Source organism: Hippopotamus amphibius, chromosome 2 (genome assembly GCF_030028045.1).
Source record: "Hippopotamus amphibius kiboko isolate mHipAmp2 chromosome 2, mHipAmp2.hap2, whole genome shotgun sequence".
In the NCBI taxonomy this organism is placed as follows: Eukaryota; Metazoa; Chordata; class Mammalia; order Artiodactyla; family Hippopotamidae; genus Hippopotamus; species Hippopotamus amphibius.
In genome coordinates this window covers 144,665,235-144,692,058 of record NC_080187.1, presented here as the reverse complement: position 1 = coordinate 144,692,058, position 26,824 = coordinate 144,665,235, and the positions used below count along the sequence as shown (strand labels likewise).

The following is a 26,824-nucleotide window of genomic DNA, read 5'->3' as shown; positions in this document are numbered from 1 at the left end:
ATTTGAACTGAAAAAAGTAAGATTGTCCATTAGTCATTAAAAAATAAACCCATTACATATTAACAGTTATATTTTTCAAAACAACAACAAAAATGAATGAGAGAAGTGAGCATTCTGTAGTTTTGCTAATCTCTTTAGTATCTGATTTAATAGAAGCTGGATATTGTCATCTGCCTCTGTATTTAATCTGTTGCCACGTGTTGTTTTGATTGATGCATATGAGGAAGATTTGGTCTCACACAGATATGTAGTCGGAAGAGGAGAAATATTTTTAATAGCCTTTTCAGGTAATTGTGGCTGTTCCTCTTTGGTGCCAACAAGTGGTAACTTCTTAAAGGTTACAGTCTTCCCTCAGTATCCATGGGGGATTGGTTCCAGGACCCTCCATGGATACCAAAATCCAGGATGCTCTAGTTCTCTTTATAAAATGACACAGTATTTGCTTATAACCTACACAATCCTCCCATATATGTCAGCTAATCTATAGGTTACTTATGATACCTAATACTGTGTGACTAATTGTAAATACAACGTAAATGCCAAGTAAATAGTTGCCAGTGCATGGCAAAATCAGCTTTTGCTTTTTGGAACTTTCTGGAATATTTTCCACTGATGTTTTTACTCCGTGGTTGGTTGAATCTGCAGATGAGGAACCCTAGGATACAAAGGGCTGACTATAGTTGCAACATGAAATCTGAGGCAATATAGATGTGCTCTTCATGCTCTGTTATATTAAAATGCATCCGTCTGCCTTGCACTTTGGATGTCATCTACGCATGCCTGATTTTGTAACATCACATTTTAATCATTTGGCAAATGTTGGTTCACAGAGTTATGCAGTATTACAGATGTTGACCACTGGTTAATAGCACTACCAGTGTTTCAAAGTATTGAGGAAGGTGTCCAGTTCAAATGGTGGCAGATACTGGTTTTCTAGAATTCTTATTTTTTCTTCAGAGCTCAAGTTTTATCATTAGTGACAGATACAGTTATTTATCTTTTGAAGCTGCTGGCTTACTTGGTTTTCAAGAGAATGTTTGCCTTATGCCCAAAGTTGATAACCATAGTATGTCAGTTGTATTTTCAAGTACGAAAGATGTTTCATGAAAACAAACAAAAAAAAGGCTAATTCTTCCTGAAACTCAATCACAAATGCTTTTTCTTGAGACCATCATTATTCTTTGATATGAAGCAAGTGGGCTTTACACCCGGCCATTTGTCTCACAGAATATTAAAGGCATATACTCTAGGGTTGAGATTTAATAAAATTTTTACTGTTTACCCTGGGACACTTGTAAATAAATCTGACTTTTTCTGGGAATTCATAGCATAGAGAGTAGAATAACTGCTGCTACAGTTTATTGGCATTGCCTTGATTGCTGCTAAGGTGCCAATTTTATCTACTCATATTGCTTTTGTACCATCAGTGCAGATGTCAACATAGTGAAAAATGAAACTGATATCTTAGAATTATGAAAATAGTTTTGACTTTGTGGACCTCTGAAAGGGTGGGTCTGCAGATCCTGCTTTGAGAACTACTGCCACAGAATAAGGTCAAGTTCCTGAGGTAGCGTTCAAAGCCTGTCACGATCTGACTTCAGCTTAATGGCTAAGTTTGAGCCCTTGAACTTTAAAAAAAAAAAAATTGAGTAATAACATACATGCAGTAAAAGGCATTAGTTTTTAGTGTGTATAGCTTGATCAATTTTTACGTTTCTGTATTATTTTTATGTATTTTTTACATATTTATGTGTTATTTTTATATATCATACAGATCACAATAGAGAACATTTCCAGCACTCCATAAGGTTCCTTTGTGCCCTTCCTACTCTGCATCCCTCCCCGCCCCGCCCCCTCCCCCCCCCAACACCCGGTTAAATACTGTTCTGATTTCTTTTGTCATCAGTTGACTTTGCCTGTTTTTGAACTTCTTGTAAATGAAATTATGTAGCATGTACTGTTGAGTTTGGCTTTTTTTCATTTAACTTAGGATCTGTGAGGTTAGTATAAATTGCAGTGTGGTACAGAAGTTTTGTTTGTTTTTCCTGTATAGCACTACATTAGAGATGTGGATAGTTATCCATCTTACACTTATTACAGACGTGAACAGTGTGTCCATAGTTATGCTTAGGGGTATGCAAAAAAAAGTTAACATAGCAGGCCTGACTGCTGTTCTTTGGCTGGTGTCTGGGAATTTGGATTTTGAGTTCCCACCATTCCCAGAACTGCTAAGAATGATTTACTGTACCTAAACTGCACAGACAATATGGTGTATGTTGAACATCTAATTTCCTCTTGGAGTCTGGAATTTGGTGTATTACAGGCAGAGGCTGCCTACATGACCAGCCCTCAATAAAATCCCTGGGTGCCAGGCTTCTTTTGTTGGCAACATTTCACACATGTTGCCATAGTTTGTTGCTGGGGGAATTAAGCATGTCCTGTGTGACCCCCTTGGGAGGAAGACCCTTGGAAACTTGCACCTGGTTTCCCCCAGGCTTTGCCCCATGTGTAGTTCTTCTCTTTGCTGGTTTTGCTCTATATTTTTGGCTGTAATAAACCTTACCCATATATGCTGAGTACACCTGAATGCTGGGCCCTGTGAGTTGTCCTAGTAAATCATTGAACCTGGGGTGGTCTTGGGGACCACTGATGCCATAGGCATTGGTTTTTGTTTCTTTTCAGATGTTGAGTGTGATGAATAAAACTGTTGTGACTATTCTTGTACATGCTTTTTTATCGTCATGTGTTCATTTCTCTTGCATGTAGGAGAATGAGTGCAATTGCTGGGCCATAGGATAGCATCTCTTGCCCTTAAAATTCTAGCAATAGTGTACTTCTAGTTGCCTAAAAGTTTCCCTCTGTCTCATAACTTTTTGCCTTTGTACATGTTATTCTTTTTGCCTAGAATGCCCTCCTCATCCCTAATATGCCTGTTTGGCAAAACCTTTTAATCTTTCTACCTACCTGTTAGCCTTGTAAGTGCTATGCATATTTGTTATTAGGCTTACAGGATAGCATATAACTTACTTGTTTATGTGCTTGTGTTCCCATTAGACTAATTCCTTGGGGAGCTGGGGCTGTCGTATTTATCCTCTGTCCCTGGAATGGCTCCTGGTGTATGATGAGAATGTAATCGGTAAATGTAATTGTAATCTTTGGGTCCCCAAGCACCAGGTCATATTGTTCATGGGTTCCTTGTGTTTTGTTCATGTGGAATTGTCTCTGCTCCAAACTTAAAATTCCAAATGCTGAAATGACTTTGTGTGACCAAGAGCTTTGACAGTGAAAAGAGGTAGAATTGATGAGGGAATATTGATTTTGATGGTAACGTTTAAGAAAGGAGTCACTACAATTTATGGAGGTTGTGATGGTGGTGGTAAAAACATCTATAAAAGTAGTATGATATAGTTCTGCCTTTCCTATGGTATCTGTATTGACTGGCTGCGAATTTAGCAGATACTATGCTGGGTGCTGCTTCGATAAAGGCCTTGAAAGATCTTAGTTTTTCAAATGCAGAGCTGACAGTGCATACAGCGAACAGTTTGATGAGTGTGAGGAGCTACAGTTAGAGTGACCATGTGTTCTGTATATTCTTGAGCAGTCTTGGTGTTAAATAGAACCTTAATGTTCTCATAAACCTGTCCTGGAAATTGTAGTATTTTTTTCCAGGCTGAGTTTATAGAGTGAAAAGAATATTGAGCATTAAATGCATTCTGTAGATACTGAAGAATAACCAGAAAAGTAAAGGGAGAGGCAGGAGAAAGTGGTTCCTGAATTAAGTGAGTGGAGAGTGGTTGAGGATCAGATAATCAAAGGTGCCAAGTAAGATAGATTTGAAGTATGGGTTGGGTTTGGCAACTCAGGTCATTAATGTTCCAGTAGTTGTGAAGTTTCTTTTTGGGGGAGAGAGACATGCTCACAGGGTATGGTGGGTTGAGAGGATGGATGAACAGGAGGTTAAGAATTATATATAGCATATTCTCTAAAAGATTGGTGGTAGAGCGAAAGGAAGAGAAGGCAGTGGCTTAAGAGAATGTCTTAAGTCAAGCAAGATGTGGCTTTTTTAAGATGAGAGAGCCTTGAGCATACTTACAGACTGATGGGAAGCAGCTAGTGGGGAAGAGAGAGGGAAGTGAGATCATGAATGAAGAGGAGGTGGTATCTTGAGTCTTGTATCTGGAGATGGATTCACTTTCTCCTTCTGGAGCTAAGGACCTGCAGGCTTATCTCCTTCATTCCTGGTGAGCCTCCCTGCCCAGTCTTGTTCCTCATTCCCTTTCCTTGAATTTACTGTGTTCTGTATCCACTCTGTGCTTTTTCTCTGCCTGTTGTGCTTTTCCTCAGACTCGCTTATTGAAATTCAACTTTTTCATTATTCTCTAGCTTATAAGTCTGAATTGCTAAACCATTTCAGATACCTTAGTATACTCACCTCTTCTGTAGTATTTTGTACTTATCTCAATTTCCACTTTCCTAGCTAGTTTTCTTTCTTTCTCCCACTTACCTAGTTTTCGCTGGGGCAACAGTTATGTTTTATTTATTTTAGTAATCTCAACATCTGACCTAGCACGTTTTTAGTATTTATGAAATATTAAACTATGTGAAGTTGTCATTTTATTGGTCAGAAAAGGTAGGATATTGACAATTTCATATGGATCAACCTAATAAATTTTTATTCCTTACATTCTTGTACAGAAGACTTGAGGTGGAAGTACAGTTAAGAATGGACAAGTAAGGACCAAGGAGAAGGAGAAACATTTCTTTTTGTTTTAATTTGTTATTTATTGTCTGCGTTGGGTTTTCGTTGCTGTGCGTGGGCTTCCCCTAGTTGAGGCAAGTGGGGACTATGCTTTGTTGCGGTGCACGGGCTTCTCAGTGCGGTGGCTTCTCTTGTTGTGGAGCATGGGCTCTAGGTGCACGAGCTTCAGTAGTTGTGGCACACGGGCTCAGTAGTTGTGCCTCGTGGGCTCTAGAGCGCAGGCTCAGTTGTCATGGTGCTTGGGCTTCGTTGCTCTGCGACATGTGGGATCTTCCTGGACCGGGGCTCTAACCCATGTCCCCTGCATTGGCAGGTGGATTCTTAACCACTGTGCCACCAGGGAAGCCCTAGAGAAGCATTTCTTAACAACTGTAGAGTCATTGAAATTAAACCGAAAATTAGCTTTGAGTGACTAGGTGACTAAAGCAAACCTGGAACCTTGGCTAGATTTACATTTTCCCTTAAAGAATGTAAGGAAAACATACCAATTCCTCAGGGGAAACTGTAGCATTTCCGAATCTTTGTCTGAATGACATTTCTCTGAGTGGGTAGTCATGTAAGTGCTATTCAGAATTGTGATAAACAGCATCCTCAAAGTCCTGAGTATAAATGCTGAAGAGGTTTTGTTCAGCTTTATTATTACTTACTAAAACACTAAGACCAAATTGCCAAAGTACATCTCAGAACCAGTTTTTTTTGGATATCTAAGTTATATTACTTTCTTTTGCTGTATAGTAAGTAAAAAACAAAATGTTCAAGACCAGTGCTTTGAACTAAAAATATCTGATTAATTAGAAAATTTTATCCTCTGGAAAATTTTCTGCATGAACAGTTTTGCCGGGGGAGTCAGTGGATCCCAGTCCATGGAACCCCAGGCTTAAAACTCCATCAGGAGGAGTAGATAAACTACATGCCATTCAGACAGTCTTCCATAAATCTTTCAGCTGGCTTTTGAGGAATCCATAATAGATGATTAGCAGTAATAGTCTTTTTTAATATTTTATTTTATTTATTTTCATTTTTGGCTCCTCTGAATCTTAGTTGCGGTACATGAGGTCTTCCTGGCAGCTTGCGGGATCTTTCGTTGTGGTGTGTGGGCTCTTTGTGGTGTGTGGGCTCTTTGTTGCAGCACGTGGGCTTCTCTGTAGTTGTGTTGCACAGGTTTTTCTCTTCTCTAGTTGTGGTGTGTGGGCTCTGTAGTTTGTAACACGCAGGCTCTCTAGTTGAGGCGCGTGGGCTAAGTAGTTGTGGCATGCAGGCTTAGTTGCCCCAAGGCACATGGGGTCTTAGTTTCCCAACCAGGGATTGAACCTGCATTGCAACACGGATTCTTTACCACTAGACCACCAGGGATGTCCCTAGCAGTAATAGTCTTGAAGTGGTTTGCAGTGTAGATATTTTATTGTGGATTGAAGGCAAACTTAATAAAAATAAACCCAAAGATGGTCGAGTTGGCATTCATTTATGACAATTAAATATCTCCAAACCAGGATTTTGATGTAAAGGAATGGCCATTTCATTGCCTTGTTGATCCTGGGTTGTATGGTATTTGAAGGCAAGGCCAGGGTTTCCAAATGGCAAATCTAGGTTTGTTATACCATACAAATAGGTATAATATTTTGGGATCTTATTCTTGAACTAGCAAACATAGCTATTGATACATAGTGTGGGTTCAGATTTTAAAGAATTATGAGTGGTAGTTTCAAACCATAAAGGCAAAAAACCCTACAGTTATGTGCTGTAAGCTTATCTGTGAACTTGACTAGGATAAGTTGAAAGCATACTTCTGAGTAACAGGGATAGAGTTGAGGGACATTTGTCCCTAATAAATTATTGAGTGTATCCAGACACTTTATATATTTCTCATTACCACAAAGTCTGCAAAGTAGGTGGTACTCCATTTTGTATCTGAGGCAGCCAGGGCTCAAAGAAGATACTTAAGTGGTAAACTTAGTATTTGTATTCTAAAGGCTTTCTTTCTGCTCTTCAAAATAGTGATTCACAGTTTTGGGGAGGATTCTTACCTTGTAGAAAAGGGAAACACCTCTTTCAGGTTGTAAGCTCCCTACCATCCCCTTTCCAGTTAAGGATTATTTCTAGAGAAAACCACTGTTTCATGATGGGAGTGTCAGCCCTTATTTGTTGAAGAGGAGAAAATTGTGACCTGCTGTAAAATAGTGTGTATTAGCAAAAATTCTTTAAACCATTCTTTCTGATAAGTAAGTATAAATAGTTTTATCTTGAGGCCATTTTTAGCTAGTAACAGTAAGAATTACTGTTTTTTAAAAATTTTATTGGAGTATAGTTGATTTACAGTATTGTGTTAGTTTCCAGGTATACAGTAAAGTGAATCTGTTGTACATATATTCGCTCTTTTGGGGGGTTCTTTTCCCAATAGGCCATTACAGAGTATTGAGAGTTCCCTGTGCTACACAGTAGGTCCTTATTAGTTATCTATTTTATATATAGTAGTGTGTATGTGTCAATCCCAGTGTTTCAATTTATCCTCCCTCCCAACCCCGTTTACCCCCTGGTAACCATAAGTTTATTTTCTGCATCTGTAACTCCATTTCTGTTACGTAGATAAGTTCATTTGTACCCCCTTTTTTTAGATTCCACATGTAAGTGATATCATGTGATATTTGTCTTTCTCTCTCTGACTTCACTCAGTATGACAATCTCTAGGTCCATCCATGTTGCTGTAAATGGCATTGTTTTGTTCTTTTTGATGGCTAATATTCCATTGTAAATATGTACCACATCTTCTTTATCCATTTCTCTGTTGCTTCCATGTCCTAGCTGTTGTAAATAGTGCTGCAGTGAACTTTAAGGTGCATGGGTCTCTTTGAATACGGTTTTCTCTGGGTATATGTCCAGGAGTGGAATTGCTGGATCACATGGTAGCTCTATTTTCAGTTTTTTGAGAAACCTCCATACTATTCTCCGTAGTGGCTGTACCAGTATACATTCCCACCAACAGTGTAGGAAGGTTCCCTTTTCTCCACACCCTCCCCAGCATTTATTGTTACTAGATTTTTTAAATTAATGAAGTTGTTTGGCTGTGTTGGGTCTTTGTTGTGGTGCATGGGCTTCTCATTGTGGTGGCTTCTCGTTGCAGAGCATGCGCTTTAGGAACGCTGGCTTCAGTTGTTGTAGTACACGGGCTCAGTAGGTATGCCACGTGGGCTTAATTGCTCCTGCAGCATGTGGGATTTTCCCAGACTAGGGATTGAACCTGTGTCCCCTGCATTGGCAGGTGGATTCATAACCACTGTGCCACCAGGAAAGTCCAATTTCATAGGTTTTTTTTTTTTTTTTTTTTTTTGATGATGGCTTTTCTGACCAGTGTGAGGTGATACCTCATTGTAGTTTTGACTTGCATTTCTCTAAGAAGTAGTGATGTTGAGGATCTTTTCTTGTGTTTGTCGGCCATCAGTATGTCTTCTTTGGTGAAATGTCTGTTTAGCTCTTCCGCCCATTTCTTGATTGGGTTGTTTGGTTTTTTGATATTGAGCTGCATGAGCTGTTTGTTTACTTTGGAGATTAATCCCTTGTCAGTTGCTTTGTTTGCAAATATTTCTCTCATTTGGAGGGTTGTTTTTTCATTTTGTTTATGCTTTCCTTTGCTGTGCAAAAGCTTTTAAGGTTAATTAGGTCCTATTTATTTATTTTTGTTTTTATTTTCATTATTCTAGGAGGCGGATCAAAAAAGATCTTGCTGCTATTTATGTCAGAGAGTGTTCTGCCTATGTTTTCCTCCAAGAGTTTTACAATATCTGGCCTTACATTTGGGTCTTTAATCCATTTTGGGTTTATTTTTGTGTATGGTTTTAGGGAGTATTCTAGTTTCATTCTTTTACATGTAGCTGTCCAATTTTCCCAGGACCGCTTATTGAAGAGAGACTGTCTTTTCTCCATTGTATATTCTTGCCTCCTTTGTCATAGATTAGGTGACCATAGGTGTGTAGGTTTCTCTCTGGGCTTTCTGCCCTGTACCATTGATTTATGTTTCTCTTTCTGTGCTAATACTGTACTATTTTGATTACTGTAGCTTTGTAGTGTAGTGTGAAGTCAGGAAGCCTGATTACTCCAGCTCTGTTTTTCTTTCTCAAGATTGCTTTGGCTATTCATGGTCTTTTGTGTTTCCATACAAACTGTAAAATTTTTTGTTCTAATTCTGTCAAAAATATCATTGGTAATTTGATATGGATTGCATTGAATCTGTGGATTGCTTTGGGTGGTACAGTCATTTTCACAATATTGATTCTTCAGTCCAAAAACATAGTATATCTCTTCATCTGTTTCATCTTTGATTGCCTTCATTAGTATCTTATAGTTTTCTGAGTGCAGGTATTTTGCCTCCCTAGGTAGGCTTATTCCTAGGGATTTTATTCTTTTTGATTCAGTGGTAAATGAGATTGTTTCTTTGATTTCTCTTTCTGATCTTCCATTGTTAATGTATAGGAATGCAGGAGATTTTTGTGTATTAATTTTGTATGCTGCAACTTTACCAAATTCATTAATGAGTTCTAGTAGTTTTCTGGTGGCATCTTTAGGGTCTTCTATGTATAGTATCATGTCATCTGCAAACAGTGACAGTTTTACTTCTTTTCCAATTTGGATTCTTTTCTTTTCCTTCTCTGATTGCTGTGGCAAGGACTCCAAAAACTGTGTTGAATAATAGTGACAAGAGTGGACATCCTTGTTTTGTTGCTGATCTCAGAGGAAATGCTTTCAGTTTTTCACCATTGAGAATGATGTTTGCTGTGGGTTTGTCGTATATGGCCTTTATTATGTTGAGGTAGGTTCCCTCTATGCTCACTTTCTGGAGAGTTTTTAATCATAAATTGGTGTTGAATTTTGTCAGAAGCCTTTTCTGCATTTATTGAGGTGGTCATGTAGTTTTTATTCTTCAGTTTGTTGGTGTGGTATATCACACTGATTTGTGGATATTGAAAAATCCTTGTATCCCTGGAATAAATCCCACTTGATCATGGTATATGATCCTTTTAATGTGTTGTTGGATTCAATTTGTTATTATTTTGTTGAGGTTTTTTGAGCCTATGTTCATCAGTGACATTGGCCTGTAATTTTATTTCTCTCTCTCTTTTTTTTTTTGGTGATACCTTTGTCTGGTTTTGGTATCAGGGTGACAGTGGCCTTGTAGAATGAACTTGGGAGTGTTCCTTTCCCTGCAACTTTTTGGAAGAGTTTCAGAAGGGTAGGTATTAACTCTTCTCTAAATGCTTGATAGAATTCGCCTGTGAAACCATCTGGTCCTGGACTTTTATTTTTTGGAAGGTTTTTTTTTTTTTTAAATAAATTATTTATTTTTATTTATTGGCTTCATTGGGTCTTCATTGCTGTACATAGGCTTTCTCTAGTTGCTGAGAGCGGGGGCTACTCTTCATTGTGGTGCGCAGGCTCCTCACTGTAGTGGCTTCTCTTCTTGTGGAGCACGGGTCCTAGGTGCGTGGGCTTCAATAGTTGCGGCACATGGGCTCAGTAGTTGTGGCTCACGGGCTTAGTTGCTCTGTGGCATGTGGAATCTTCCCAGGGCAGGGCTCGAACCTGTGTCCCCTGCTTTAGCAGGTGGATTCTTTACCACTGTGCCACCTAGGAAGTCCTATTTTTTGGAAGATTTTTAATCACAGTTTCAATTTCTGTACTTATGATTCCTCTTTTCATATTTTTTGTTTCTTTCTGGTTCAGTCTTGGGAGGTTGTACATTTCTAAGAATTTGTCCATTTCTTCTAGGTTGTCCATTTTATTGGTGTATAGTTGCTTGTAGTGGTCGCTTGTGATCCTTTGTATTTCTGTGGTGTCTGTTGTAACTTCTTTTTCATTTCTGATTTTATTGATTTGAGTCCTCTTCCTTTTTTTCTTGATGAGTCTGGCTAAAGGTTTATCAGTTTTGTTTATCTTCTCGAAGAAGCAGCTTTTAGTTTCATTGATCTTTGTTATTCTTTTCTTCGTCTCGATTTCATTTATTTCTGCTCTGATCTTTATGATTTCTTCTAACTTTGGGTTTTGTTTTTCTTTCTCTAGTTGCTTTAGGTGTAAGAATAGAGAATTACTGTATTTCTTTTCTAACACTGCGAAGTAACCCTTCTGTTGATCTGTGATTCTTGGTAGTATTAAGGTTTGTGTTCTCTTATAACTTTCTAATCTGTCTTTAAAGCCTGCTTTCCTGTCATAGTGGAAGACCAAATAAAGTTAAAAAATAGCTGCAAATAATCTCACTTTATGGCAAAATATGCCAAAAATAACAGTGAAAGCTATCAGACAATAGTAGCAAACCAAGGGAAAAAACCCGTTTTTCGTTATGGTAAAACATGGGTATGAATTCAGACCTATAAATTGATCAGAGTTAAGACCGGATATACAAAGTAATGGGCCTGTAAGTAGAAGGGTGGATAGAAGGTTTCTGTTTTAAAAATGAGAAACTATCAATTCATTTAACTGGAGAATTTAAAAAGGATCATGGGAATTTGCTGGTGGTCCAGTGGTTAAGGCTCTGTGCTCCCAATATTAGGGGGCTTGGGTTCGATCCCTGGTCACGGGAACTAGAGCCCACGTGCTGCAATGAAAGATCCTGTGTGCCACAACCAAATGAATAAATATATAAAAAATATTTTTAAAAAGATCACTATATTCTGTAGGTTCAGCTTTTAGGCAGTTTGGTTTTTGGCGTGTCTTTAGTTTTTAAATTAAGCTTTTTAAATGAAATGATTGCAGAGATTAGGCATGGAAGGGCCTGGGGTCTTCAAAGAAATAGATGGCATAGGTTTTTAGTTCACTTTTCTCCTTTAATGAGCAAATAGATTCTTTGCTTTAAGGATCCTTGTAGTGGCTTCTGAGCCCTTGGTGTAATAATAATGGTACTACTGAGAGCCAGCATTTATTTGTTCAGCACATAATTATTTGCCAGGTACTGTGCCAGCCACATTACGTGTATTAATTCACAAAAAGCACTATGAGATGGTACTATTATTTTTATCCCTATTGTACATGCAAGGAAAGTGGTGTATCTGTTCCCCATCGGATGTTGCTGGCTTCGAATTTTTGTTTTCTTTGTAATTTGGTTACTCAAGGCAGACCTTTGGTACTTATCTCCTTAAGCAGTTTGGGGTATAAATTGAACACGTCGTTTACTTTTACTTTGATTATATGAAGTCATGTAGATCTTTGATTTGGTATTCTTGAAAGAAGGCAGGCAGGCATTCCAGATATTCTTTGCCTTGAGTTTGGAGGTTATGGTGTATGTTCCTAATGGAGTTGGGAGTGGGGCAGAGTTGGCTAGGCATATTCCTAAATTAAATTTTTTCAGGCGGATTGAGATGGTAAGTCTTAGACCTTCCCCTCCTCCTGGAGAGGCAGGTTTCTCCCAGATGGTCTCCAGATCTGCATCTTTCCCATAAGTTACTCTGACGCTTTTGTCACTGGTTCTCCTGACTCTCATCTTTCATGTAGTTGCCCGTGGTTTCCTTCTAAGAGTCCTTTACTTGCTTTTAAGTGTGACCAGGATCTAGGGATCATAGTAAATAAAAATGAGGTTAAATTTTGGATATTAAAAGGAACATTTTAAACCTCTGTGGTTTAAAAAATTAGGTTAGGGACTTCCTAGGTGGTGCAATTGTTAAGAATCCACCTGCCAATGCAGGGGACACGGGTTCGAGCCCTGCTCCAGGAAAATCCCACATGTCACAGAGCAACTAAGCCTGTGCACCACAACTATTGAGTCTGTGCTCTAGAGCCCGTGAGCCATAAGTATGGAGTCCATGTGCCGCAACTACTGAAGCCCACGTGCCTAGAGCCTGTGCTCAGTAGCGAGAGAAGCCACAGCAGTGAGGAGCCCACACACCACAATGAAGAGTAAGCCCCCGCTCATGGCAACTAGAGAAAGCCCATGTGCAGCAACCGAAGAACCAGTGCAGCCAATAAACAAAAATAAAAAATAAATAAATTTATTTAAAAAGATAAGAAAAAAGGTTAAAGTTTGGATGTTAAGAGGAGCCTCTTAAACCTCTGTGGAAACCTCTGATGTGGAAGATAACTCCTTAACCTGGCATACAGACCTTCTTTCCAGTCTGCTCTCTTATCCCATACCTAATGCCCCATCTACCATGCTGGATCACTTTTGAGAGTGCTACTCTGTTCTCTGTATTTTTCAGACCTTCCTCTTACCCTCACTTCCAGACACATTCTCTTCCTTCGAGTCCCCTTGGCTTAGAGGACAATATATGTTTACAGCAAATTGTAGCTTGTGTTGTGATTGTTCACTATATAATCAGGTTTTAGTTCCCTTTCTAGACTTCAATTTTTTTTTTTTTTGACTGAGTCTCTGTCCAATCTGCCTACCCTTAGCTTGCTACTGTAGATAGCAGGCAGTTGCTTAATGTTTATTAGGCAGTGAATGAATGAAGCATGTAGCCTTAATATCTGAAGATTGATTATAAATGCTTGTATCTTAGCCTTTGTGAAGTTGCCTTAGTGACACTGGAAATCATCTTAGAAATCTCCAGTTGTGAAAAGAGTCTTGTGTCTGTGAATTTAACCATTCACAATGGCACCCCTCCGGAGGGCTTGGGAAAACAACCTTGCAGGACTGTGTATTCTGGTCATCCTCACAGATTGCAAAGAATACCAGTCTTTCAAAAGCTTGAAAATGATATGGAACTCAGGTTTGTCCCTTTAAGGCTGTCCTGCAGAGTTTATAAAATCTTAAATGTTTCTGGTCATTCTCATGCTTATACCTGGACTTTAATAGGTTAAATACAGTAACACCAGGCTTTTAAAATTTTGTTTTGAAGTAATCAGCTACAAGATCTTAGGTGCTGGTTTCCTTACTTGGTCTGGGTTTTTTTCCCCCCAAGGTAATTGGGAATGATGGAACTAATGAGTCAGACTCCCCTTGGAAGATTCAGTCTTTAAGCAAATGTTTCATTGCTTGTATGTCAGGCATTGGATGTGGTGAATAAGGGAGATTGAAAAGTGAAGAATAGTACCTAGATTTCTGTCTAGGGCACCTGGAGGATGGTGGTGTTATTTACTGAGATAGAGAATAACAAAAAATCAGTTGTGTGGGAGTTCAGTTCATGTTTATGTATCTGGGAGTGCTTTTTTTTCATTCAGTAACGTCTTACATGAGTTGTATGTACTTTTAATGACCATGTAGAATTGTATAACTTATTTAAACAATTCTCTTTGGATGGTGTTTGTACCATTCTTGGTTTTCTGACCATGTCTTTATTGTAATTGTATCTTCAGATGTAAAAATAGCAGTTATATGCCAGCACCATGCTAAGTGCTGTGTACATCTCATCAAAAGGTTGGTAGGTACTCTTTTTCAGTTTCACAAATGGAGAAGCTGTGGCACAGAGATTAATAACTGCCAGTAAATGGCAGAAGCAAACTTTATAAACAAGTGTATTCGGATATAATTTACATAACCATAAAGTTCACCTTTCAAAGTACAATTCATTGACTTTTTGTAATAACTGTAAATGGAGTATAATCTTTAAAAATTACAAATCCCTATATTGTGCAGCTGTAACTTCTATAACATTGTCCATCAACTATACATCAATTTAAAAAAAAAGTACAACCTGGTGTACCCCCAAAAAAATAAAAAAATAAAAAAAAATAAAAAAAAATAAAAAAAAGTACAATTCATTGACTTTTTGGTATATTTAGTTTTGTAACCATCACCATAGTCTAATTTTAGAATATTTTCATCATGTCAAAAAGAAACCTTGTACCCATTAGACACAACCTCCTCCCCACCTCCGCAGTTGAAGGCAGCTAATCTGCTTTTGATTTGCCTATTCTGGACATTTCATATAATTGGCATCATATAATATGTGGTCTTGTGTGACTGGCTTCTTTCACTTACTGTTTTTGTGGTTTACCCGTGTTGTAGTATGTATCAGTACTTCATTCTTTTTTATTGCCAAATCTGTTGTATAGATGAACTCAAGATTTGAACCAAGTGTGTCTGGTTCTTAACACTCACGTTGCTGCTACTATGCCATTCTACTTCCTATACAGGTCCCATTATGTTAGAAGATTCTTGAGGCAGTATCTTACATTTCATTGTTTTTCCCTCTTATGGTTCTCTCAGGGTACCTTGTTCAGAGTAAAGTATTTTAATGTATAGGCAAGATACCCAAGTTTTTGTTACTTTAACTCGTGATGTTGGGTTAGAAGAAAGGAGGTGTGAAGTCCCTATCAAAAGGGAGAGTAGGAATCTAAATATCTTTTTTCTGTGTCTAGGAAGAAGAAGTGGGAAGGATAAAAGATTGCTGGGACAACCAGGAAGCACCTGCGCTCTCCACGTGTAGCAATGCCAATATCTTTCGAAGGATAAATGCCATATTGGATAATTCTCTGGATTTCAGTAGAGTCTGCACTACACCCATAAATCGAGGAATTCATGATCATTTGCCAGGTGACTTAGATTTGAAAACTTGGATGTGCTAGGCATGTATAGACAGCTGTTTCTAGGCAGCTTCCTTGTGAAGCCTATGAAGAATGACCTTGAATCTCTGGCAACACTTGCCCCTTTTGTAGTTTGCCTTGTGAATTGGATCCTCTTTCTGGTGAAGACTTCCTTTGATTATAATGTAGAAATCTATTTTATGATTCACAAGAAGATTAGGTGAAAAAGGGTGGGTCACAGGTGACAGGACTATTTAGATATACAATTATGATGTATCACTTGTTAAGGTAGATTTTCTTATAGCTACTTTAGAAAAAAGTTTCAGAAGGTGTAATTAATACTTGATCTAACCCAGTAGAGTCAAAATATTGCAACATATAATCAGTATAAAACTATTAATGAGATAGTCTTTTTTTTAGTACTAAGACTTCAAAATCCAGTGCATATTTTACATTTACGGCACAGCTTAGTTTGAATTAGCTAATTTCAGGTGCTCAGTAGCTACATGTGACTAGTGGCTACTGTATTGGATGGTGCAGCTCTTGAATATGGTAATTGCTTTTAAAACGAGTGCAAGTCAACAAGCATTTGGTTTCTATGATATTTAGGATATTCCATGGAATAGTGGAGGGAGAGGGCAGCATCTTCTGAAGATAAGGATGCTTGGGTGTCCTTAACAGTGTTTTATAATCATTTTGTGGGAGTTACAACATATTATAGACATGTTGATGAAATATTTTTTGTTTGAATCATTTTAGATGAAAGTGAATGAGTATTTAATTTTTTAAATAGACCTTGAAAATATTTGGTAAAACAGGGTTTCTCAGAACAAGGACCGGTAATTGCTGGTTTTTAGTTATAAATTCTTTGATTTATTTTTAACTTGGCCTTAGGAATAATTCTCACAAAGATGCCAGGAGCATGTGAACATAAAGTAGCTGAGTGTTTAAGAGAGAAGTTCATTAGGAAGGAGATGGCCCCATAGAATTGTAGAATTTATTTATTAAATTGTGCTGGAAGGGAAATGAGAGAAGAGCATAGGGGCTGGGGGACACAGGTGGATCCTGTCTCTTCTAACTTCCAAAAAAGTATACATGTAATGTTTTCTGTTAATCGGAGTAAGCTGTGCGCTAATAACCCTTATTCTTTAGCTTACACAGGGTTAAAAATTCAGAGAGCCTGCTTGGTTGTATGTGTGTGGTGTTTTCCTCTTTTTATAAAGTTGCGTGAATTATATTCCAATGAGAATGACAGTCAACAATGACTTAAATCTCACTGGGTTGCTTCAGACTTGTTGGAACTTTTGTGGTTTATAGCAAAGTATTTTTCAGCTAATGCTAAGTTGTTGACCTGTGTGAGGGGAAGGACCCCTGGGCAGTGAGACAGGAGCTTTGGGGAGTGTGCGTTTGCAGTTGGCCAGGGCGCCCAGTGGTCTCACTGGCAAGATGCCAGGCTCTGATGAAAGTGTTACCATCACACTCTACCCAGGTCACTGACTGCCCAAACTACAAGGTACAGACTTCTTGGCCTCTTCGGGGCCTTCTTGGGGCACAGGTTCAAGAAGTACAATGGGAAGAGTACCTTGAAGAAATAGGAAAACCGGGGTTGTAAGGTTGACCTTGGACAGTGAGATAAAGTAGATAGTTTTTCCACCTGTGGGACAGAATGGTACCTGCCCCAAATGCCTCACAGCATCTCCAGGGGGCTCAATAAGGAAGCAGTACTGCAGTTCAAAGGGACCTCATGGGGATTGGAGGAGAGATTCTGGTCAAGGTAGCTGGTGTTCTGAGCCCTTCACACTTACCTAGCCCCCACTGTATAGTCAGCTCTCTCCTTGTCTCCGCCTGAGATGTTGGCGCAGGGATGTGGGCTCTTGGTCTTGAGTGGTGAGACAGAGCTGCCTGGCCTAGAGCAGCAAGCAGCTTTGCCAGGTTTCCCCAGCAGGAAAACTCACCTTGTGGTTAATGAGCAAGTAAACCTGGGTGTATATTTTCCATGAAGAACTTTAACCTGAATTTGTAGCTTCCGGTCAGAAATAATCTTGTTACCTAAGAAGATAATTAGAATTATAAAAACTTAAGAACAAGATTATTTATCACAGCATTATAACTAGGGACAATTTGGTGATAACAAAAGCTGAAGTAACCATTCAGTGGAATGTTCTGCAGTTATTAATATGACATTTGTAGAAGACTACTTAAAGATGTAGATAATCATAGTACCTGAAGTGAAAAAGCAAAGTTCAAAACAGTGTGGTCTCAGGTATGTAAATATGTATAGAAAAAGACTGGAATGACAAGACATAAATGTAACAGTGATGGTGTAATGGGTAATTTTTTTCCTGTGTGCTTTTCCCCACTGATTCTTCTGTAACATACATATTCTATAATAAAAATAACTTGTTAAAAAATGGTATATCTTTGCACAGTGTCTCACATTGCTATTTGGATTTTCATAGGCACATTTAATTGCACACCTTGTTTCACATAGGTATACCTAACTTTGCAGTACCATTGCAAATAAATACCATTTATTTTCTTCATTTGAGCAAATGTTTAAGTCACTTGTAAGGCTGTGTTAGCTGTGATAAAATTTCATTGCATGTAGTGTGCAGTGAAAGTAGTATCAAAACTACACACTCAGTTGATAAGATATTATTGGAAAAGTGCTGTGACAGGGTCAAAGGAAGGAGAGACTATTGGTTAGAGAACTAGGAAACACTTTTTGGATGAAGCAGCATTTGAAATAGGCCTTGAAGAAGACAAATTTACTTCAGTGTAACTGGATGTTGAAGTAGGTTTTTTTTTTTCTGTTGCTTCAGAATTGGCATTGGGGTCCAAAGCTGAGATTGAAGAGGTGTTAAATGACCTGTGGTACAATGACAGCCCCCAAGAGCCAGATACCTCACTGAGGGCTTACGAAGAGGCCACAAAACTGTCCCTAATATCACATATTAGGCTTTCCCTGGTCTGTGTAAGAAGACTGCTTAGGGAGGGCAGCATTTGAAGTGATTCCCTCCCCTCTTAGTGGAGCACAGTGGGGCAGGATGCTGCTTCTGCTGTCAAGCCAAACAAGGGGAGTGCCTTCCAAGAGAAGCATTTGTATAGATCGAGGGGGGCTTCCAAGAAGGACGGCAAAGTTGAGCCCATTGTTAGGCAACAGACTTGCTCTCTGGCCTTGAATGAGGAGATGAAAGAGAAAATGAGAGATGATGTGGGGCAGGGAGGGAGGAGGATGGTTGGAGCTGTATGATTCCCACCAGATGACACACAGGGAAGTTCTGACTTCCTGTGGTTCAGGAGAGGTTACAGGAGGCCTGAGCTTTGGGGCTAGTATCCCACCAAGAAGGCTCTTGTTGCTGTGTGTGGGGTGGTAGCAGTTGGGATCAGGCTGGAAGGTTAGGCCAGAGCTGGATCCCTTACCCAAACAACTCCTCAATGAGAGGGGTTCCTGCCACCTAGAGCGCCCTTTCCCCACTCCCCAGCCCTTTAAACCATAATCCATCAATATTAAACTCTGAGGAAGGAAGGAAATGGGCTGTAAATGGACATGTGATTAAAGTGTAAATGAACTGAGTTTTTTTTGTGTCTATAAAGTGTGAAAATTTTCATTTTAAAAATTTTCTGGCTTACTTCACTCTGTATGACAGACTCTAGGTCTGTCCACCTCATTACATATAGCTCCATTTCATTCCTTTTTATGGCTAATATTCCATTGTATGTAAGTGCCACATCTTTTTTATCCATTCATCTGTTGATGGGCATTTAGGTTGCTTCCATGTCCTGGCTATTGTAAATAGTGCTGCAGTAAACATTATGGTACATGTTTCTTTTGGGATTATGGTTTTCTTTGGGTATATGCCCAGTAGTGGGATTACTGGATCATATGGTAGTTCTATTTTTAGTTTTTGAAGGAACCTCCAGACTGTTTTCCATAGTGGCTGTACCAACTTACATTCCCACCAACAGTGCAGGAGAGTTCCCTTTTCTCCACACCCTCGCCAACCTTATTGTTTCTAGATGTTTTGATGATGGCCATTCTGACTGGTGTGAGGTGATACCTCATTGTGGCTTTGACTTGCATTTCTCTGATGATGAGTGATGTTGAGCATCTTTTCATGTGTTTGTTGGCCATCTGTATCTCTTCTTTGGAGAAATGTCTATTTAGGTCTTCTGCTCGTTTGTGGATTGGGTTATTTGTGCCTAATGTGCTTTTTCTGTACCCAAATCCCATGTTATTTTTAGTCCCATGTCTGTTTAGGCTCTTCTAGATTGTGACAATTTCTCACTTTCCTTGTTTTTTATGACCTTGACAGTTTTAGGGAGTACTAGTGACACTCAAGAGAAATGACAGTGTGTATCCATGGACAGACTTGTACACAAATGTTCATAGCCTCTATTATAGCCACAACTAGAGACAACCCAGATATCCATCAGTTGGTACATGGATAAACAAATGGTGGCATGTCCATACAAAAGAATATTATTTATGAGTGTGTGCTACAGCATAGATAAATCTCAGGATAATTATACTCAGTTAAAAAAATCCTGACCAAAAAAAAGACTGTATACTACAAAATTCCATTTACATAGAATTCTAGAAAATAAAAACTAATCTGTAGCGACAGAAAGCAAATCCATAGTTTGCTGGGGAAAGGGGCACAGGGACGGGGAAGGGGGAGGGATTACACAGGGGCACAAGGAAACTTGGGGATGATGGATATATTCATTATCTTGATTGTGGTGGTGGTTTCATGGAGGTAACATGTTGAAACATCAGAATTTGCGTTTTAAATATGTGCACTTTATTATGTCAATTATGCCTCAGTAGACCTGTCAACATTTTTAAAACAGCGGGTATCTCTGAATGGTGGGATTTAAATGTACTTGTTTTGCTTTTGTAGAGAATTTTTTTACTATTAAATATTTGAGAATAGAGAAAAGAGTAGAAAGTCAATTATCCCTGTGTACCTACCACCCATCTTTAACAAATGTTAAGATTTTGACATGTTTGATTCAAACCTTTTTTGAGGCAATGTGAAACATCAAACAAAAATTTTGTGGTTGGCTCTCCCCTACTCTCTCTCCTAGAGGTAACAACTCTCCTAAAGTTGGTCTATTTGCTTTATACTTTTATGTATATGTCCATAAATATTGCTTTGTGTATTTTAACTTTTTATGTAAATAGAATATAATTCAGGAACGTGCACAAGTAAGTATACAATGGGGCGAATTATCATAAAGAAAATACACCTGTAACTATAGCTCAAATCAAGAGACAGAATGTTACCAGCACCTAAGAAGACCCCTCATACCTCATCCTAAATGTTGTGCTTTAAAACTTTACATAAGTACTGTAGCATATATTGTCTTTATGGTATTTGCTCCCCACTCCCCTCAGTGTATCATCACGTTTACAGGACACATTGTGTCCCTATTGATATTTAAGTCAAACCAGCGCATTTTCATTGCTGTATTAGTATTTTACATATATACATTATTTATTTGATCCTCTGCTGGTAGATGTTTAGGTCTATTCCAGTTTTCTTCTATTATAAACAGTGTTTTGGAATACTGTTTATAATATAAACAAGTATAAACAGTGTTTGGAATACTTGTTTGTATCTCCTTGTGTGCGTGTAACAAGAACTACTTTGGCATATGTACCTAGATGTGAATTGCAGGGTAATTGGGTATACTATCTTTTTTTTAAAAAAATACATATTTTTGGCTGTGTTGGGTCCTAGTTGAGGCACATGGAAACTTCATTGTGGCATGTGGGATCTTTCGTTGCAGTGCACGGGCTCTTTGTTGTGGCGCATGGGCTTCTCTCTAGTTATGATGTGTGGGTTTTTCCTCTCTAATTGTGGAACGTGGGCTTAGTTCCCCCGTGGCATGTGGGGTCTTAGTTCCCCGACCAGAGGTCCAACCGGAATCCCCTGTATTGCAAGGCAGATTCTTTACCACTGGACCACCAGGGATGTCTTGGGTATACTATCTTTAAACTTTAAGTTGCTAACTTCTTTTTCAAAGTGAATTTATCAATTTACAATCTGGTCAGGATTTCATGAGAGCTTTTCTCCATATCTTTGTAGACCTTAATTATTGTCATACTTCAGAATTTCAAACAGGGTGTAAAGCTAACTTAATTTTGTTTTTGTTTATATTATAGAATATTTTCTGCAGTTAATACATGTAGCATATATGTCTGGCATCAACCCAGAAAAGGTCTCTAGAACTGTGCCCCAGGGTTCTTTTCCTTTACACTGTCTGGTGTGTTTCTTGAGATTCCATTATATGTTGGTATATAATTAAAATCACTGATTTAGATGAAATCATGGAGGGAATGCTGTTCTCGTACATAGTAGAATTGTTAAGCAGAATTCTTCACTGAATATCCTCTGCCTAGAAAAAACCCTACCTACCCTTTTGCAAGATTGGCTTGGTTATCACCTCTGAAAACTTTTTCACATTCTTCTTCCTAACATGTTCTGTTGTCTGTTTGGCTCTGTTAGATGGAGCAAGATCATTCTTGGCTCTTCCAGGTTGTTTGTTGACCCACTGTGTGGTGGTATAAATGTAAACATGTATTCTCAAAGTGGGGAGGTTAAAGTATCATTTTGAAAAAGCATATTCAGTGTGCCCAATTTTGCAATAAACCTGCACAAAGTAAAGTGCAGGCTCTGGATGCAAGTTACTTTAGAACAAATGCTGGCTGTGCTACTGACATGCTCCAACCTTAGAGATTAAGTTTCTGTAACACAGAAGTAGTAATAGTACACATTTATAGGATTTTTGTGAAGCTTGAATAAGATATGTGTATTGAATACCAGAATAATGCCTATAACTGCACTTACTAAATGGTGGCAGTGTTTATGGTGGTGTGTGTATATAAAGCATTCAGTCATGAGAGCACTGCTGGGGTCGTGTAGTTTTAAAAGTTGAACTACTGGGACTTCCCTGGAGATCCAGTGGTTAAGACTCCGCACTTCCACTGCAGGGGGCACAGGTTCGATCCCTGGTTGGGGAACTAAGATCCTGCATGTTGGGTGGCATTTCATTTTCAAATAAATTCTGCTTGCACATTCAATATTGATAACATCTAGGATTTTTTTTATTGTGGCAAATTAAAATATACCATCTTAACAATTTTTAGGTGTGCAGTTCATTGATATTAGATACAGTCACATAGTTGTGCAAAAGTCACCACCATCCATCCACAAACTCTTTTCATCTTGTAAAACTGAAACTCTATACCTATTAAACAGTAACTCCCCATTCTCCCCACCCCTCCGTCCTTGGCAACCACCATTATACTTTGTGTCTTTATGGTTTTGACTATTCTACCTTATGTAAGTGGAATCATACAGTGTTTGTCTTTTTTGTGACTTGCTTATTTCACTTAGGATAATGTCCTCAAGGGTTATCCATGTTCTAGCATATAGTAGAATTCCTTCCCTTTTCAGGCTGAATAATATATTCCATTGTACATATATACCACATTTTGCTTATCCATTCATCCATTGATGGATATTTGGGTTGCTCCCACATTTTATCTATTGTGAATAATGCTGCTGTGAATGAACATGGGTGCGCGAACATTTTTTTTTTGAGATCCTGCTTTCAACTCTTTTAGGTATATATACCAAGAGGTGTAATTGCTGGATAACATGGTAATTCTATTTTTAATTTTTTGCGGAATTGCCATACTGTTTTCCACAGAGGCTATACTGTTTTACATCCCTACCAATAGTGCACGAGGGTTCCAATTTCTCCACACCCTCACCAACACTTGTTTTTTATTTTTCTGATAGCCATCCTAATGGGTGTGAGGTGGTATCTCATAGTAGTTTTGATTTGCATTTCTCTGGTGATTAGTGATGTTTAGCATCTTTTCATGTGCTTGTTGGCCATTTCTATATCTTCTTTGTAGAAATGTCTGTTCAAGCTCTTTACCAACTTTTAAATTGGGTGGTTTGGTTTCTTGTTGAGTTTTAGGAGTTCTTTATATATTCTGGATGTTAATTCCTTACCAGGTTTATGATTTGCAAATATTTTCTCCCATAATGTGGGTTGACTTTTTACTCTGTGGTTAGTGTCTTTTGATGTACAAAGTTTTTACATTTTCATGAAATTTAATTTGTCTGTTTTTTCTTTTGTTACTTGCGCCTGTGGAGTCATATTCAAGAAATCTTTGCCTCACCCAGTGTCATGAAGGTTTTGTCCTGTGTTTTCTTCTAAGAGTTTTATTGTTTTAGGTTTTATATTTTGATCATTGATCTACTTTGAGGAAAATGATGTTGGATGAGGGTCCAACTTCACTCTTTTGCATGTGGATATCCAGTTCTCCATCACCATTTGTTGAAAAGACCGTTCTTTCCCCCATTGAATAATCTTGGCATTCTTGTTAAAAATCATTTGACCATACATGCAAGGGTTTATTTCCAGGCCTTGTATTCCATTGGTATATCTGTCTGTCTTTATGCTGATACTACACTGTTTGGATTACTATAGCTTTGTAGTAAGTTTTAAAATCAGGAGATGTGAGTCCTGTTTTGTTGTTCTTTGTCAAGATTGTTTTGGCTATTTGGGTCACTTGAGATTCCATATGAATTTTAGGATGGGTTTTTCTGTTTCTGCAAAAAGTGTCATTGGGGTTTTGATGGGATTGCATGCAATCTTTAGATTACTTTGGGTAGTATTGACATTTTAACAATATTAAGTCTTCCAATTTATGAACATGGGATGTGTTTACATTTATTTATGTCATCTTTAATTTCTTTCAGCAGTGTTTTGTAGTTTTCATTGCACAAGTCTTTTAGCTTGATATTTTATTCTTTTAGATGCTGTTGTAAATGGAATTGTTTTTGTAATTTCACTTTCAAATTGTTCGTTGTTTGTGTATATAAATGCAGCTGATTTTTTGTGTTGGCTGCTGCTTTGCTGAATTCATTTATTCTAACAGCATTTTGTGGAGTCTAGGATTTTCTGCATGTAAGAGTATTCTCCTCCAACAGAGATAATTTTACTTCTTCTTTTCCAGCTTGGATGCCTTTTATTTATTTCTCTTGCCTAATTAATTGCTCTGGCTGGAACTTCCAGTACTATGTTGAATAGAAGTGGTGAAAGCAGAAATCTTTGCCTTGTTCCTGATCTTAGAGAAAAAGCTTTTAGTCTCTCACCATTGAATTATGATGTTTTCTATGGGTTTTACATACATGGCATTTATTATGTGGAGGAAATTTCCTTCTGTTGCTGTTTTGTTGAGTGTTTGATCATAAAAAGGTGTTGGATTTTGAGAAATGCTTTTCTGCATCAGTTGAATTGATCGTGTGTTTTTTTCTTTCCCTTCATCTTGTTGATGTGTATTACAGTGTGTGTGTGTGTGTGTGTGTGTGTGTTGTATGTTGAACCATTCTTGGTTCTCCAGGAATAAATCCCACTTGATCATAGTGTATAATTCTTTTAATGTGCTGTTGAATTCTGTTTGCTAGTATTTTGTTGGGGATTTTTACATCAGTGCTCATAAAGGTTACTGGTCTGTGGTTTTCTTCTAGTGTCTTTATGGTATCAGGATTATGCTGGTTTCATAGAATGAATTGGGAACATAATTAAAGAAATATTTAATTATCCTTTAAATGTTTGGTAGAATTCACCAGTGAAAGCATAAGGTCTAGGGCCTGTCTTTGTTGGGAGAGTCTTGATTACTGATTCAATCTCCTTACTAGTAATACATCTATTCAGATGTCTGTGTGTTTGTGATTTAGTTTTTGTAGGTTATGTTTCTAGGAATGTGTCTGTTGCATCTAGGTTATCTAATTTTTTGGTATACAGTTGTTTCACAGTACTCTTAAAACTTTTTATTTCTGTAGAATAAGTAGTAATGTCCCCACCTTCAATATTGATTTAGTAATTTGAGTCTTCTCTCTTCAGGTGTTCTTAGTCCATCTAGATAAAGTTTTGTTTTTGTTGATCTTTTCAAAAGCCAAACTTTTGGTTTTACTGATTTTTCTGTATGTTTTGCTGTTTTCTAAGTTATCTCTGCTCTAATTTTTATTATTTTCTTCCTTCTGCTAGCTTTGGTTTAGTTTGTTCTTTTTTTAGTTCCTTAAGTTGTAAAGTTAGAATGTTGATTTGAGATCTTTCTTGTTTTTTAATATGATCTTTTATAGATACAAATTTCCTTTGTAGCATCACATTTGCTGCATCCCTTAAGTTTTGTATGTTGTGTTTTTGTTCTCATTTGTCTCTAAATGTTTTCTACTCTCGCTTCTCATTTCTTCTTTGATCTGTTGGTTTTTTAAAAGCATGTTGTTCAGTTTCCACAGTTTTGTGAATTTTTCAGTTTTACTTTTATTATTGACTTCTAACTCCATCCTTTTGTCAGAGAAGATACTTTGTATGATATTTTTTAAAACCTACTGAGACTTAATTTGTGGCCTAACATATAGAAAATGTCCCTTATACACTTGGGAATGTAAGTTTGTTGTTGGGTAGAATGTTCCATATATGTCTCTTAGATCTAGTTGGTTTATTTTGTTGCTCAGGTCTTGTATTTCCTATTCAAATATCTACTGCCTGGTTGTTCTATTCATTATTGAGAGTGGGATATTTAAGTCTCTATTACTGTAGAACTATTTCTCCCTTCAGTTCTTAGTTTTTTCTTCATATATTTTTTAAATCAATTCTTTCTTTCTCTTTCTTTCTTTCTTTCTTTCCCTCTCTCTCTCTCTCTCTCTCTCTCTCTCTCTCTCTCTCTCTCAGGTGCTTGGGCTTCAGTAGTTGTGGCATGTGGGCTCAATAGTTGTGGCTTGCAGGTTCTAGAGCATAGGCTCAGTAGTTGTGGCACATGGGCTTAGCTGCTCCATGGCATGTGAGATTTTCCTGGCCAAGGGATCGAACCCGTGTACCCTGCATTGGCAGGTGGATTCTTAACCACTGCACCACCAGGAAGCCCTGCTTCATGTATTTTGATGGTCTGTCATTAGGTGTATAAATGTTTATAAGTAGTATATATATAATCTAGCTATATTCAGCATTTAAGAACATATAATGTTCTTTATTGTCTGTTTTAACCTTTTTTGACTTAGTCTATTTTGTCAGACATTAGTATAGCCACCCCTGCTCTCTTCTGGTTACTGTTTGGATGGAATATCTTTTTATGTCCTTTGATTTTCCTTCTGTTTGTCTCTTTGGATCTCAGATGAGTCTCTTGTAGACAGGACGTATATGGGTCATGTGTTTTTATCCATTCTGTGTATCTCTGTCTTTTGATTGGGGAGTTTAATCCATGTACATCATTTAATTGATGATAAGGAGAAGATTGATTTCTTTGTCATTGTGTTTTTTCCTATATGCCTCATAGCCTTTTGTCTCTCATTTCCTACATTCTTGTCTTTTGTGTTTAGTTGATTTTTGTAATAGTGAAATTTTAGAATTCCTTTTCTGTAAATTCTGTAGCTTTAATTTTTGTGGTTGCCATGGGGATTACATTTAATGTCATAGTTATTAACACTGTAATTTGAATTTACAGCAGCTTAACATCAGTAACAGAAAAACCTCTGCTCCTTTACAGCTGTATCCCCACACCTTTCAGTTTTTCTTTTTTTTTTTTAACAGGTGGGT

The 26,824-nt window shown here is 37.9% G+C and overlaps 1 protein-coding gene across 2 annotated transcripts in view; it reads left to right on the top strand.

The window, feature by feature from the left end:
* Positions 1–26,824, top strand: part of CPEB1 (cytoplasmic polyadenylation element binding protein 1) — a 104,828-nt gene that overhangs the window by 7,803 nt on the left and 70,201 nt on the right. Inside the window, exon 1 of one of the 2 annotated variants that reach the window (XM_057722313.1) lies at positions 15,070–15,209. The exons of the other annotated variant lie outside the window; for it this stretch is intronic. The gene's annotated coding sequence lies outside the window, so the exon portion shown is untranslated. Of the gene's footprint in view, positions 1–15,069; positions 15,210–26,824 lie in introns of those variants that run through there. 2 annotated transcript variants of the gene reach the window in all.